The sequence below is a fragment of the Rhinopithecus roxellana genome, chromosome 19 (genome assembly GCF_007565055.1).
Source record: "Rhinopithecus roxellana isolate Shanxi Qingling chromosome 19, ASM756505v1, whole genome shotgun sequence".
NCBI classification, from domain to species: domain Eukaryota; kingdom Metazoa; phylum Chordata; class Mammalia; order Primates; family Cercopithecidae; genus Rhinopithecus; species Rhinopithecus roxellana.
The window spans coordinates 51,903,375-51,918,852 of NC_044567.1; the positions used below are offsets into that span (position 1 = coordinate 51,903,375).

Sequence of the window (15,478 nt, forward strand, 5' to 3'; positions counted from 1 at the left end):
GGAAACAAAGCAGTTCAGAGTAAAGTCTTCTAACAACACCGAAAACAGAATAAATGGACCTGCAGTTTAATTACAGCAGGATCCTTCTTCCATCGAAACTGATGACAAAGCTCATCAAGAATAAAGAGACTCTGATCCCCCTACTACTCTGGTGCAGGAAACAGGATTTACCAGATAAGCTCTTCTGGCCCTTCTACTGAAGAAGCTGCATTCACAAGATATTATCACAATGACTGACTAATGGGTAACCAGCATTCTTTTTTTAAATGAAGGCAGGGACTAGGTGAAGGGGTTTTTGGCACTCCAATGCACTGGGAAAATACAGCACTTCAGGACAGGAATTCTGTCTAGGCTCAAAATTATACAATTTACCTTTCCAAAGTGGACTGCAGGAAAATTACTGCAGCCAAATGTACCATGGTATAGAATGAATTCTGGTGTTAACTCCTTTAATTTCCTCAAAACAGTAAAACCTCCTACACTGAAAAGATCATTGAAAGGATTAAAATAATGCACGTCAAAGCATTTACCCCAGAGCCCAGCAAACAATGGGTGTTCGACAGAAATTGGCTGTAAATAATTTAAACAAAGTATTTTTTAAGGTTATTTTTGTTGTTGTTGTTATTGTTGTTATTGTTGTTTTAACACAGAAAGGCCCAATAAGGTTCTTAACTTTTTTATTTATTTTTGAGACAGGGTCTCCCTCTGTCACCTAGACTGGAGTGCAGTGGCATGGTCTCACTCAATGTACCTTCTGCCTCCTGGGCTCAAGTGATCCTCCCACCTCAGCCTCCTGGGTAGCTGGGATTACAGGCACAAACCACCATGCCCAGCTTTTTTTTTTTTTTTTTTTTTTTTTTAAGACAGTCTCACTCTGTCACCCAGGCTGGCAGGCTGGAAAGCAGTGGCGTGATCTTGGCTCACTGCAGCCTCTGCCTCCCAGGCTCAAGCGATTCTCATGCCTCAGCCTCCCAAGTAGCTGGGATTACAGGCGCTCATCACGCCTGGCTAATTTTTGTGGTTTTAGTAGAGACGGGGTTTCACCACATTGCCCAGGCTGGTCTCAAACTCCCAAGCTCAAGCAATCCACTACCTTGGCCTTCCACAGTCCTGGGATTATAGGGGTGAACTACTGCACCCAGTGCATTAAGGTTCTTTAAAAAGACAATGTTTATCAGCTCTATTCCTCTATCTGCTTTTTAAAAATTTAGGGGCCAGGCACGGTGGCTCACACCTGTAATCCCAGCACTTTGGGAGGCTGAGGCAGGTGGATCACGAGGTCAAGAGATTGAGACCATCCTGGCCAACACGGTGAAACCCCATCTCTACTAAAGATACAAAAAATTAGCCAGGCGTGGCGGCATGCACCTGTAGTCCCAGCTATTCGGGAGGCTGAAGCAGGAGAATGGCATGAACCCAGGAGACAGAGCTTGCAGTGAGCCGAGATAGCGCCACTGCACTCCAGCCTGGGTGACAGAGCGAGACTCCGTCTCAAAAATTAATTAATTAATTAAGTAAGTAAGTAGGTATGCCAATACCTCTAATCAAGCTCAATTTAGTTTTCAAACCACTCCTCTAAGAATTAAATGACTACAGTTCTTCCACCAGTTCTTAATTATATAACCCCCTGAAAAACTTCTCAGAGGTGGTCAGAGTGGTTTATCCTCCTTGCAGCCCCAGGCTGTTAAATCTCTTCCCAATTCCACCCCATTGCTAATGAGTTTGTTACTCCCCACAACTCTGCAGTCCAGCCAGTTTAGAATTTATCCCTTAGCTCCTCAACCCTTCTCTGCCAAATTCAAAGAATGAACATACACCTCTGGTCTCCACTTGGTGCACTGTAATTGCTTGCACTGCACTGAAGTCAGATAGGATTTGGTGATAAATCCGGGATGAATTGAGACTAAGCACCCCCTTCCTCCCACAGACCTTTAGCTTGGTTTGACGTTTGATCTCAATCTGAAAATTATGCTGACTTTCTGAAATGTTTTCTGCTCCTGCCAGGAGGATGTGATCTACCCGGTATCTATGCCATGCAGCATAAATGAATAGACATTTCTAGTTTTCCTGGTGTCATAAAAACCTTTGTATCGTCACCATATTCTCTCCTTGCCAGGAACACCTGTGCTCAACCTGATCTTCAGGTTTTACTATTGGCCTATATCCCACAACAAAGTGCAAAATGCCTCATATTCACCACTCTTTGATAGAGTCAAGAAAAAAGACACCTGAGCTGATAGCAGAAAGGAATGTTGTTCTCACTGCTTTCACACACAGTCACTAGAACATCCACATTGAGATATGCTGCTACTTTACCCTTTTGCTCCTGGAATTACAAAGTGGAAGGACAGACGATTTTCTTTGCAATATGACAAGAGTACAGAATGCACGCGCACACACACACACACATACACACATTATCAAAACCTTCACTTGTCCCATATTATAGTATCAGACCAGCAGAATGGACCTGGTTCAAGTGGTTGTGATAATCCACAAAGATCCCGAGATGACTTGAGCAGATGGTTATCCTATAACCAATCCAGTCCTCTAATGAATGTAATAAAGCACATTTCACGGTAGGAAGCAATGGGAAATGGGAGGTGGGTTCAGAAAATAGGGGCTGCTGAGATTGTTTACCAGCTGAGTGACCCCAAGCAAATTACTTACTTAATCTCTTCTCCAGAGACTTGCCAAGGGATGAAGCAATTCAGCAGCTAGCATTAGATGCAGCCTCCAGTACTCAAGGAAAGTATGAATTCAAAGACTTTAAAAAAGTTCACAAACACCCGGTAGTCATTTATAAACCACGCTCAGAAAACACTCAAAAGTTAGGCTAAAAATTCTGGAAACCAACAAAAACAAACTGTTATTTAAAAGAATGGGCCAGGCGTGGTGGCTCACGCCTGTAATGCCAGCACTTTCGGAGGCCGAGGTGGACTCATCACTTAAGGTCAGGAGTTCAAGACCAGCCTGGCCAACATGGCGAAACGCTGTCTCTACTAAAAATACAAAAATTAGCCAGGGCTGGTAATGGGCACCTGTAATCTCAGCTACTCAGGAGGCTGAGGCAGGAGAATTGCTTGAGCCATGGAGGCAGAGGTTGCAGAGAGCTGAGATCGTACCATTGCACTCCAGCCTAGGTGACAGAGTGAGACTCCATCTCCAAAAAAAAAAAAAAAAAAAAAAAAAAAAAAAAACAATGGGCCTGTTGTAGTGGCTCACACCTGTAATCCCAGCTACTGGGTGGCTGAGGTGGGAGGATCACTTGAGCCTGGGAGATCAAGGCTGCAGTGAACTGTGATCGCACCACTGCACTCCAGCCACTGCACTCTAGCCTGGGTGACAGAGGGAGCCTCAGTCTCAAAAAATAAAAATTAAAAAAATAGAAGGCGGTGGCCAGGTGTGGTAGCTCACACCTGTAATCCCAGCACTATGGGAGGCCAAGGAAGGAGAATCACCTGAGGCCAGGACTTTGCGACCAGCTCGCAGCCTGGGCAACACAGCAAGACTTCACTCTGGTGCCAAGGCTAGATGTGATGCACTCTTGGTCACTGCTGCCTTGACCTGGGCTCAGGTGATCCACCCACTTCAACCTCCTGAATAGCTGGGACTACATGCACATGCCACCACACTCAGCTATTTTTATTTTTGTAGAGACGGGGGTCTCACTATATTGCCCAGACTGGTCTCAAACTCCTGGGCTTAAGCAATCCTTCCGCCTCAGCTTCCCAAACTGTTCGGATTACAGGCATGAGCCACTCCCCAGGCTCTACAAAAAAAGAGAAAAATATATATATATTTTTACATATATATAAAGAGAAAAAAAATATATATATATATATGTTAAAAGGATGGAGGCCAGGCACAATGGCTCACGTCTGTAATCCCAGCACTTTAGGTGGCCAAGGCGGGTAGATCATCTGAGGTCAGGAGGTTGAGACCAGCCTGACCAACATGGAGAAACCCCATCTGTACTAAAAATACAAAATTAGCCAGGTGTGGTGGCACACGCCTATAATCCCAGCTACTCTGGAGGCTGAGGCAGCAGAATCATTTGAACTCGGGAGGCGGAGGCTGTGGTGAGCTGAGATCACGCCATTGCACTCCAGCCTGGGCAACAAGAGTGAAACTCTGTCTCAAAACAATAAAAAATAAATAAAAAAAAAAAAGGATGGTGAATTATAGGCTAAAATTTCCCATTGTTATTTTAAAAAATAGCCGAACACAGACTGAATCCCATATCTATCAAAAGTAACATCAGCAGTCAATTCAGTGGCTCCATTTTATAAACCATATAGATGCAGTATGTTATAAACTAGGAAAAACAACCATGCTCAGGAAGAAAGAATGGTCCCTAGAAGAAAGACATGCATATGGATAAAGGCAAGGGCTGTAAAGGACTAGTTATGTTAGCTTCTTTTCAAACCCAAAATGGAGACTTCTTCAGCCAAGCTCAAATATTAGAAGTCTTGACTTTTTAACAGCACCAAGTTTCAAAACACAGGCATACAAGTTACAGTAGACAAACACATCCTGTTTGCACTTGACTTCCTATTTTGGGCTATCTGATCTCTTTCCACTGCTGCACCCTAGACCTTCAACAAATAGGTAACCTTTCATATCTGCTACCAACTGGTTCACTAGACAGTATTTCAGTGACAATAAAGTACATTTATTATATGAGTTAGGTAAAAGATCTGCCTAACAAGCACCAAAAACCAATCATGAGCGTCCAAGAGACTTTCTGGATTTCCCATGCTTTGTACTGACATCTGACTTAAGCAATAAAAACTTAACACAAATAGTGTTGAGATAAGGAAATTAACCCTGAAACAAAACTCGGAATATGAGGGCTGGAAAAAAGAGCAAGAAAAATTGAAAATGTTTTAATAATTTAATGTTAGCCCCTTTTCAAATGCAGAATGAACGGATTCCCAGAAGGGAGTGACTGAGACAGCTAAACGGTCCTTTGGTGAAAACTGCCTCAAATCCAACCGGCTACCAACTGGACAGTCAGTCTACTTTTCAGCATTGCAAAAGCCTTCAATTTTAGACACCTAAAGCCTCCACTTCAAGTGCAACTTTCCACTACTTTCAAAGAGTTGGTGGTTTCCGAGGCCACATTCAGTTCTAGAAGTAAACACTGGGCAACAAATACCCCAGTTTAATGAACAAGTCATTTAGCCTCTTTGGGTCTGTTTTCTCATCTGGAAAACAGGAAGGTTGAACTACACTCATCTCTAATGTTTTCTCCAGCTATAGAAAAAAATTGAGGATTCAATATTAACGGTTAGCAGAAGTTTCTGTGGCTTCCTGCATTATTTCTTTGGTCAACTAAGATGCCTCTGACATCCCACATCCCACACTGTGAATAAATGCCCTGATCTACCTCCCCAGCACCCAAAGATTTTTTTTCCCTTTCCCTTTCACTTGAAACATGCATCGGAAATTTCCCTCTTGAAAGCAATACACTGACAAATTTTAAGTACTGTTCTTTATACAAGGTCTTTTATTAAGATCTTAATATAATCACCAGTCAATTCCTACGCTGCTCATCTGATTCATGGAGGAACTCGAGCCACAAAAGGATGGAGAAAATCTGACCGGCAGCATGTGGCACACCCACACAGTGACTGCTAATGGGGAAAGAATGAGGCAAAATCTGGGTAAAAAAAAAGGAGTGGTAAAGAGAAGTTCAGTGAGTCAGTGCAAGGGAAAACACAGGTTAATGGAAAAGAAAGAAAAGGAAATGTGAAAGGAAGAAGAAAAGCAAAAAGGGAGGGAATCTATAAACCATGAGCAGAAACTTAAAAATCTGAAATTCTGTTCAGTTATTCATTCATTCACCCAATAGATATCGAATGCCCACTATGTGCAGGGAACTGAACTAGACACTAGGGGAAAGACAAAGGTCAACCAGACAGATCTGCTCAGTGAGGCCATGGTCTAGTAGGAGATAGATATGTACACAAACAACTATAATAGATGGCAGAAAGTGTAATGTGCCACAAATGAGACATAAAAGAGAATTCTCTGCTATGAGACTCAGGAAGAAGTGATTACTCCCAGTGAGGGATCAGACTAGGGGGCCTTCATGAGAAGAATGACATTCCAAGCCAAAAGCACAACAGAAACAAGGATACTCAAGTAGGAAATCAAGAACATACAGGAGCAGTGAGTAATTGGCAATAGTTAGTGATCCAGAGAGCCACGTCTAAATTGGATAGCTGGACTGGAGCCAGACTGAGTATTCAGAAACTGGCTTTAGTATCTGAATTTAAGTCTAGTGAAAGAGGAAGGGGACAGGGCGGAGTTGGTAGACTAGGAGCCAGAGGAAAGTCAAAAACTTAACCCATAAAATTAAGATAATAAAATCAACACAAAATCAGTGAGAACAGATATGTAAAGTTCCTCCAAAGAGAGAATATCTTCCAAACCAAAAGCAAGAAGAGAACAAAAAGGCTTGGATGACTATATGAATACACAGGTATTTAAACAAAGAATGTGACTACATCTAAGACTGATTAGCAAAGAAATCTGGAAAAATCTAGAAAAAACAAGGAGGGGCATTTTGACTCCAAAACTGCCCAAGGCCGAGAAATACTAGAGGGAGGTGACATAACATCTTCTCTGCAGTGGAACAAGGTTATTTCATGAAGCTTAGATGGGAACAGCATATAGTAGCACATAGGGGTATGGGCTCTTAGAGGCAGAGGGACTTGGTTCAAATCTCAGTTCAGCATCTTATCAGCTTAAAGAGAGTCTTGGTTTCCTCATTTGTAAATTGAAGATAATTGTGCCTACTTTGAAGGAGGATCACTGGGAGAATAAAATGCCCTACTGTATGCAAAGTACTTAATACAATACCAGGTATTATGGGAAACAATCAATAATCTTTTTTGTAACTGTATTCTGCCCTAAAAGTCATTCTATCTTATAAATCCATGCTCACCAAGCAAGCTTGATATTATTAAATTTGATTGCCAGATCTCTTGATACTGAAAAGCAATTATCCTAACAAATTCCAGAATCCTCTTAACAGAAAAGGAATCCTTCATTCTAAAATAATAAATTGGCATTCCATTCTGAGCTCAATCACTCAAGTCTGAATACAATCCTGTCTTCAAGACTAATTATTTCCAGGTTCTCAACAAAATACATTTTCTGACCCAAGACTAGACTGACGACACAGTGACCAAAATCCTGAGGGGTCATCCTGAGAAGCTAGATTGGCATCACCCTGGCCAGCCCCACCTAATGCCACCTTCACTCTACAAGCTAACTTGTATAATACTTTCCCATACTTCTCCTCCACCTTCCTCTCATACCCTTCAATCACGCACTATAATGAAGTACTTTACCTTCCTCTCTAACCGTGTAGAGGTCAAATATCCCATCTTATCCATTTTTGCATTTTCCTCCATATCCCAATATAACTTGCATCAAAAGAACCACAATAAATATTTACTGTAAAACACAATTTTGCTTAACAACACAAGCCATTGCATTCCACCATTCCCACAAGCTGAGGCCTCTTTCTGATTTATTTTTCCCACATCAGATGGGTAATGCACTGACTTTGTAGTAACAAGGCTTGAGGGAAGCACATCTCATACATGTGCATGAAAATCCAATCATTACACTTATGAACAACAAAATAATCCCCTTTCTAATTTACTGAACTCTTATTCTATCCTTTTCTTCCCCTCTCCTTCCTTCCCCTCCCCCACCTCTCCATTCCTAAACTGCCAGATTATTATAGAAAAATAAGAAGACTTTATTTAACTGGGTTGCTAACAAATTCATACAGCTGGAGCTAAGCCATAACTGGGCTCTAAAAACCTTTCATTTATCTCTAGCTGATGTCCTGATAGGACTTTCCAAAGAACAGTGTCATGCAAGGTTTAGGAGCATGGGGCCTGGGTCAGACAGAACTCACAGTCTTCTTTCTGTGTGACCTGTCAAGGTGATTAATTCCCTGAGCATCATTTTTCTCATCTGTAAAATGAAGTACCTAAATGAGGTCATTCACACAAATCCTTAACACTAGAACAGTGACCGGCTTAGAGTAGGTGCTTAGTAAATACCGATCCAACAGCTTTTAAAATCTTGCCTTCACACACATGCTCCTCTATGGAAGTTTGTACAGGGCAAACTCCTTGTGATCTTCCTTTTTCTTCAATTCCCAACTTCCCTACGAAAGTAGCTGGTACTCTGCCTTCACTTCTCCATCACATACTCATTCATAAACTCAATTTCATTCTGCAGAAAGCCCTTTCTCCATGGTCACCAATGATCTTCTAATGGATAAATGTGTGGCTCTTTCCTACGTCCTCAACCTTCATGATCTCCCTGCAGCCCCATACACCCACAACCTATCCATATTCTTCCTTATGAAGCTGTCCTCAGAGGGTTACCAAGAATTATGGACAGAAATAAAACTTTAATTAAGCATTAGACCAGGTGCAGTGGCTCACCTGTAATCCCAGCACTTTGGGAGGCTGAGGTGGGTGGATCACCTGAGGTCAGGAGTTCAAGACCAACCTGGCCAAAACGGTAAAAACCCATCTCTACTAAAAATACAAAATTAGCCGAGTGTGGTGGCACACACCTGTAGTCCCAGCTACTCAGGAGGCTGAGGCAGGAGAATCACTTGAACCCAGGAGGCGGAGGTTGCAGTGAGCCAAGATCATGCCATTGCCCTCCAAGCCTGGGCGACAGAGCAAAACTCCATCTCAAAACAAAACAAAACAAAAAACACATTAATCAGGCTGGACTTTGACGCATTTCCTTGTAATCGAAAGTCACACGGCACTAGATACTGACCATTTGCATCCCTACTGTTTCTAAAGATAGGATCTCTGACTTTAGAAGCATAAGGCTTTTTTTTAAGAATTGCCTGACATACTTTTCAGATCCCAAATTCTGGTAAAACAGCTGATGTCAACCAGTTTGAAGACCCTCAGAGAGAAACGAAATCAGCATAATACAGTTTTTTCATCTCCTGGTCCCATTACGTCACCTTTCTCTCTCTGGTCAACCAACAATCTCCACACTCCAGCCCACTCCAAAATCCTTAAAAACCCTAGTTCCAAACTCCTCAGCGGGATGGATTTGCAGTTCTCTCTCATCTCCTCATTCTGCAGCCCTACAATTAAACCCCGCCCCCATGTCTTGGGTATTGACTTACCACACATCAGGCAGCACACTTACTCCCAATACACTTGAATTAAGGGCAGGGCGCGGTGGCTCAAGCCTGTAACCCCAGCACTTTGGGAGGCCGAGACAGGCGGATCACAAGGTCAGGAGATCGAGACCATCCTGGCTAACATGGTGAAACCCCGTCTCTACTAAAAAATACAAAAAACTAGCCGGGCGAGGTGGCGGGCGCCTGTAGTCCCAGCTACTCGGGAGGCTGAGGCAGGAGAATGGCATAAACCCGGGAGACAGAGCTTGCAGTGAGTTGAGATCCGGCCACTGCACTCCAGCCTGGGCAACAGAGCGAGACTCCGTCTCAAAAAAAAAAAAATACACTTGAATTCTCCTTATAGGCTCCTTTTCCCACATTGGCTCCCACTGCAGGCGCAGTAGCTTGACTCGCCTTTGACATCAATAACCACTCTTGCTCCCTTATTTTCCTTCCCTGGTTCCTCCTTGTGCTCCCTACATAGGCCCCAGGGCTCTGTACTCCTTACTCTTCCCTCTTCCTTTCCTTCTCTAGTGAATTTTACTTCCACTTTTTTTTTTCTTTTTTGTTGAGACGAAGTTTTGCCTGTTGCCCAGGCTGGAGTGCAGTGACACGATCTCGGCTCACCACAACCTTCGCCTCCCAGGTTCAAGTGATTCTCCTGCCTCAGCCTCCCCAGTAACTGGGATTACAGGCATGCACCACCACACCCAGCTAATTTTGTATTTTTAGTGGAGACAGGGTTTCTCCGTGTTGGTCAGGACGGTCTCAAACTCCCAAACTCAGGTGATCTGTCCGCTTCGGCCTCCCAAAATGCTGGGGTTATAGGCGTGAGCCACCACGCCCAGCCTGGTTCTACTTTTTAAATGCATCCTGCAAGTATCCCGCTCTATGTCCACTGCCATAACCTGCCCTATCTGCCATGATCCTTCTCAAGAAGGGAGACAAACACTTCCTTACTAGTCCCTTTTTTGTGACTCTCTATTCTCTACAGAGTAGCCAGGGCATCCTTTTATTTAGAAAAAGAATCTCTGCTTGTCACTTTCTGTTTTAAGCCTTCAATGGTGTCCCACCACCTTTTTTTTTTTTTGAGACAGAGTTTTTGCTCTTGTTACCCAGGCTGGAGTACAATGGTGCAATCTTGGCTCACTGCAACATCCACCTCCCGGGTTCCAGCAATTCTCCTGCCTCAGCCTCCTGAGTAGCTGGGATTACAGGCATGAGCCACCATGCCTGGCTAAAATTTTTTGTATTTTTAGTAGAGACGGGATTTTACCACGTTGGCCAGGCTGTTCTCGAACTCCTGACCTCAGGTGACCCACCTGTCTCAGCCACCCAAGTGCTAGGATTACAGGTGTGAGCCACCATGCCCAGCACCACCACACTTTTGAGTGAAGGCTAAACTCACTATCTAGCCCACAAAGTCCCCATGTGATGTGGGCTCTGCCTGCCTCTCCCACTTTACCTCATGCAGCTGTCCCTCTTCACTCACCTCGCTCTGTCCTTCAGTCACCTTCTTTCAATTCCTCAAAAATTATAAATTATTTATTGCCCCAGGGCCTACAAACTTGGGGTTCCTTTTCTGGCTAAAACATTCTCCCTAGCTCTTTTCACAAGACTGGCTCCTTCTCAGACTGCAGTTCACCTTCCCTATAACATAGCTGTCTGGCACACAGTAGGAGCTTACCCAGGTATTTGTGAAAGGAATAGATTTCATATTCTTCAGTCAGGTAACTCCCAAAAGTGAATATCTGGAATCAATCTCACCCTTCAGATTTCTAAATGTCTGCTAAACCTCCATACCTCAAATTTAGCATAGAAATGTCTCATTTCTAAATGCCTGCTAAACCTCCATACCTCAAATTTAGCATACTAGATATAAAACCAACCTTTCATCTTTTCCCAAACCAGTTTCTCCAGTTTTCTGAAATTACATGAGCAATATGACCCACAGTTTCCACTTCAGAACAATAAATTTCCCTTTCATTTGCTTCACCTGTCCAAAATTCCAATCACCTTTAAAACTAAATTCAAATATCACTTCATTCATTCATGCATTCAACCACTTACTCATTCAACAAGTACTTACTGAGTGCCTTTTATGAGGCAGACACTATGTTAGATACTCGAAAGCAAAGCAGATATATTTTTGTCTATTATACATCAAACAATCATATAAATATTGAATTATGAACTTAAAAAAAGCAATGAAGGAAAAATGCCAGAAACCATGAGAAAAAAATGAGAGGCATCAAGAAACACTGTTCTAATCATGGGCTGATTTAATGAAATATAATTTACCCTAGGCAGACTGCAAGGAAGAGCATACTAGACAGATGATTCAAACAAGTCCTAGAAGCAGGAGAGATAAGATCTATCTCAACGTACATACCATCTTGCCTTACGTATTATACCTACCTGTCCCCCGCACCACACTCATTTTACTGATAGCTACCTGAAAGAAAGGACTTAGAGTGTCTCTTATGTGCCAACACAACACCCCCAGGAGATACTGAGTCACTGGTCTGGTACCTAGGAGCTCATGCTTGTAAAAAGCTCCCAGATGACTCTATAAGCAGCCAAATTTGTAAATCATATGCCCAAACTACCCATTTAATAAACACGTATTGATTATTCTCTCATGAAAAATCTCTAAGGTCAGTGTGGTAAACTGTATCTAAAATTGGTAGTAGGCCGGGAGCGGTGGCTCATGCCTGTAATCCCAGAACTTTGGGAGGCCAAGGTGGGCAGATCATGAGGTCAGGAGTTCAAGACCATCCTGACCAACATGGTAAAACCCCATATCTAATAAAAATACAGAAGTTAGCCAGGCGTGGTGGCACGCAACTGTAATCCCAGCTATTCAGGAGGCTGTGGCAAGAGAATCACTTGAAACCGGGAGGCACAGGTTGCAGTGAGCTGAGATTGCACCACTGCACTCCAGCCTTGGCGACAGAGCGAGACTCTGTTTCAAAAAATAAAATAAAATAAAATTGGTAGTAATAATCCAAACCACACTCCAAGCTCTTTTGCAATGTGATTTTTACCCCCTATCCTTTAGAGGTGAAGTCAATGTCCCCTCCTCTTGTATCTGGGCAAAAGTGATGATGTATGACTGCCAGGCCTAGGTCTTAAGAGATCCTGCAGCTTCCATTATGGCCCAGCCACTGTGAAAAGGAGCTCGAGCTAGAATTTTTTTTTTTTTTTTGAGACGGTCTCACTCTGTCGCTCAGGTTGGAGTGCAAGGGCACAATCTTGGCTCACTGCAACCTCTGCCTCCCGGGTTCAAGCGACTCTCCTGCCTCAGCCTCCCAAGCAGGTGGGATTACAGGTGCCCGCCACCACGCCTAGCTAATTTTTGTATTTTTAGTAGAGACGGGGTTTCACCATGTTGGTCAGGCTGGTCTGGAACTCCTGACCTCAGGTGATCCACCCACCTCGGCCTCCCAAAGTGCTGAGATTACAGGCATGAGCCACCGTGCCTGGCCATTCTATATAGATTTATGAGTGATGAGAGACCAAGAAAAAGAACTCACAGAGAACCAGGATATCCCAGCCAACAGCTAGCTCCAAAGGTATAGACATGTGCAGCCATCTTGGATCCTACAGCTCAATCAGCATCATATGGGACAAAAAAAATATGTCCTCCTTTCCTGAATTACTAATCCACAAAATCATAGGCAATAAAATGGTTGTCATGTTATGCCACCAAAAGTCTTCGGGTAATTTGTCACACAACAGACAACTGAAACAGTCAGAAATTCAACACTCTCTTGGGCAGTCATTCAAACATTTCTCCACTTTGATGATCAAAAAACTCTTTCTCATACTCATCAAAATTGCTCCTCCTTCAATTTAAGACCATTTCCTCTTAAATCTTTGAAGTTCATGAAGAATAATTAATAAAAATCCCCCTGGCAAAAACTAGTCTTGTATTTGAAGATGATAATCAAGCTCTCCCTTAGCTTTTCCTTCTCCAGGCTAAAATCTTTCCCCCCTTTTTTAAACTTAAAATGATAAGACCTATTTTTCAACCTTTTAATCATTTTAATTATCCTCTCAAGTATGAGGGGACCAAAATTGAATGCCACATACCAATATCTAACAGAGATTATTTCCTAGCTCTAATGGTTCATCTTTCTATAATGGAATTTCTCATAGTCCCAAATATGGCATGTTAGCACTCCAAAAGTTGTGAAGTGATCTACAAAGTTAATTACTTATTATAACTATAAAAGGTTTTCTGCTCTTAACACTCAGCTTACTCCATTTTGGGATGACTGCTTTCACTCACCAGCCTGGGTTGACGCTCCACTAGGGCAGCAGGTTTTCACAACTTCCAGATATTTGAAGTATAATAGAAAAACTTGAGAGGTTGGAGTGGGCACACCATTAATTTCAATCAAGGTCTCTAACCACAACTAGGGCCTTCCCATAGGTCAGGCAGGTTCTGAGCACCTCCTCCTCCTACCTTGATAATAAAGTGGCCTGGTAAAAGGGAAGACCGTTAGCACTTGCCTATCGAGCAAAAGCACCATTTCTGTGGAACCTGATAGAGTATATTTAACTACTATATTAAGAGACAAACCAGTTGCTTAATGCAGTGTAAGAACCATGTTTTCTCTCTGAGTCTTAGCTGAAAGTAAGTATGCTTTGGTATCAGACTAGCTTTATAATCACTGGTAAAATAGGGATAATAAATAAAGCCTACCCAACACAAATAAAACCATATGAGGGAAATAATTTTGTAAAACACCACGAAAATGTTGTAATATTGCCAGACTAGATCTCAGCAAGCCCTTTAAATCTTCAAATTAACTTTGAATGATTACTTGACGGTTGCAGGTAACATACAAAGTAAGCAGCCATGGGCTCATGTTCATCAAATAGAAATAAAAAACCATGCCATCTAACAAAAAACTTATGGATTTTCTAATATTGCAAAGAATAATGGTTTGACCCTGGAGATCCAGGTCAGCCACTCGCTCTGATGGTGCCAAGTTCTAGTCCAGGGATACCAAGTTCAGTCAAGGAACTCAACAGTCTAGTGGAAGAGACAGATAGTGCTGTCTGTCAGAAAAGACAGAGAAGTCAGAGAAGACGCATATATGAACTAAGTGTCCTGAGGGATGAGTATCTTGCCAGTTGGAGAAGGGAGAGTCCATTGGGAAAAGGCAAAGTCCTATGATATATCCAAGGAATGTTAAAATGAGAAGTTCAGTGAAGCTGGAGAGGAGAGAAATGGCCAGGGGAGAGGGAGATAAGATGGTTAACAGCAACATGTAGGAAAGAATCCAACTGTTAAAGGTTTTAGAAGTCAAGCTAAGTGGAAAACAGGGAACAAATGGCACCTTAAATGAAGAGATTAGATGTTGACTTTTAAAAGATAGGCAATAATATGGAGAAGATAGGAGCAAGGAAAGACTTATGGTGCAGTGGCCATTTGATAAAGGTCTGAACTAGGAGTTACAAACTCAAATTCCTAGAGGCAATGCAGGCAAAATGCTAAGTCTTCAGTGTGTAAGATGTCAGAAGATGGTGGTATCTGTAATGTTTGAAGAGTACAGGCCCTGTCTCTGATGGTGCCTAAAAGTATTCACACACAAAATTTTAAGCCCTTAGGCTGACTGACAGATTTTTGAGATGGCGTCTCCTTCTGTGCCAGGCTGGAGTTCAGCAGCACAATCTCGGCTCACTGAAACCTCCGCCTCCTGGGTTCAAGCAATTCTCTTTCCTCAGCCTCCCGAGTAGCTGGTACCACAAGCACTGGCCACCATGCCTGGCATACTTTTTTTTTTTTTTTTTTTTAATAGCGACAGGGTTTCACCATGTTGGCCAGGATGGTCTCAAACTCTCTCTCCTTTTTAGTTTAGTTTTTTTTTTTTTTGATATGGAGTCTCACTGTTGCCCAGGCTGGAGTGCAGTGGTGTGATCCTCACTCACTGCAACCTCCACCTCCTGGGTTCAAGCGATTCTCCTGCTTCAGCATCCTGAGTAGCTGGGATTACAGGCACGTGCCACCACGCCCAGCTAATTTTTTGTTGTTAGTAGAGATGGGTTTTCACCATGTTTGTCAGGCTGGTCTCAAACTCCTGACCTCAGGTGATTCAACCACCTCCTCGGCCTCCCAAAGTGCTATGATTACAGGTATGAGCCACCACGCCCAGCCTGATTTTAATTGTCCAGTTTTGACCTCTAGTAAATTAAAGCAATGACAGTGTGAATGAAGAAAAGCCACACATCAAACAGTACTCCAATAAAATCAACCAGGTTTAGCACATTTAAAGA

General features: G+C 42.7%; 1 protein-coding gene and 1 non-coding gene across 4 annotated transcripts in view; both read right to left on the reverse strand.

Annotated features, from left to right (window-relative positions):
* RFFL (ring finger and FYVE like domain containing E3 ubiquitin protein ligase) overlaps nt 1-15,478 on the reverse strand; it is a 78,973-nt gene that overhangs the window by 34,267 nt on the left and 29,228 nt on the right. The gene's annotated exons all lie outside the window — the stretch shown is intronic.
* On the reverse strand, nt 7,559-7,665 carry LOC115895063. Its single transcript, XR_004055266.1, has one exon. It is a non-coding gene; the product is annotated as a small nucleolar RNA U13 (small nucleolar RNA).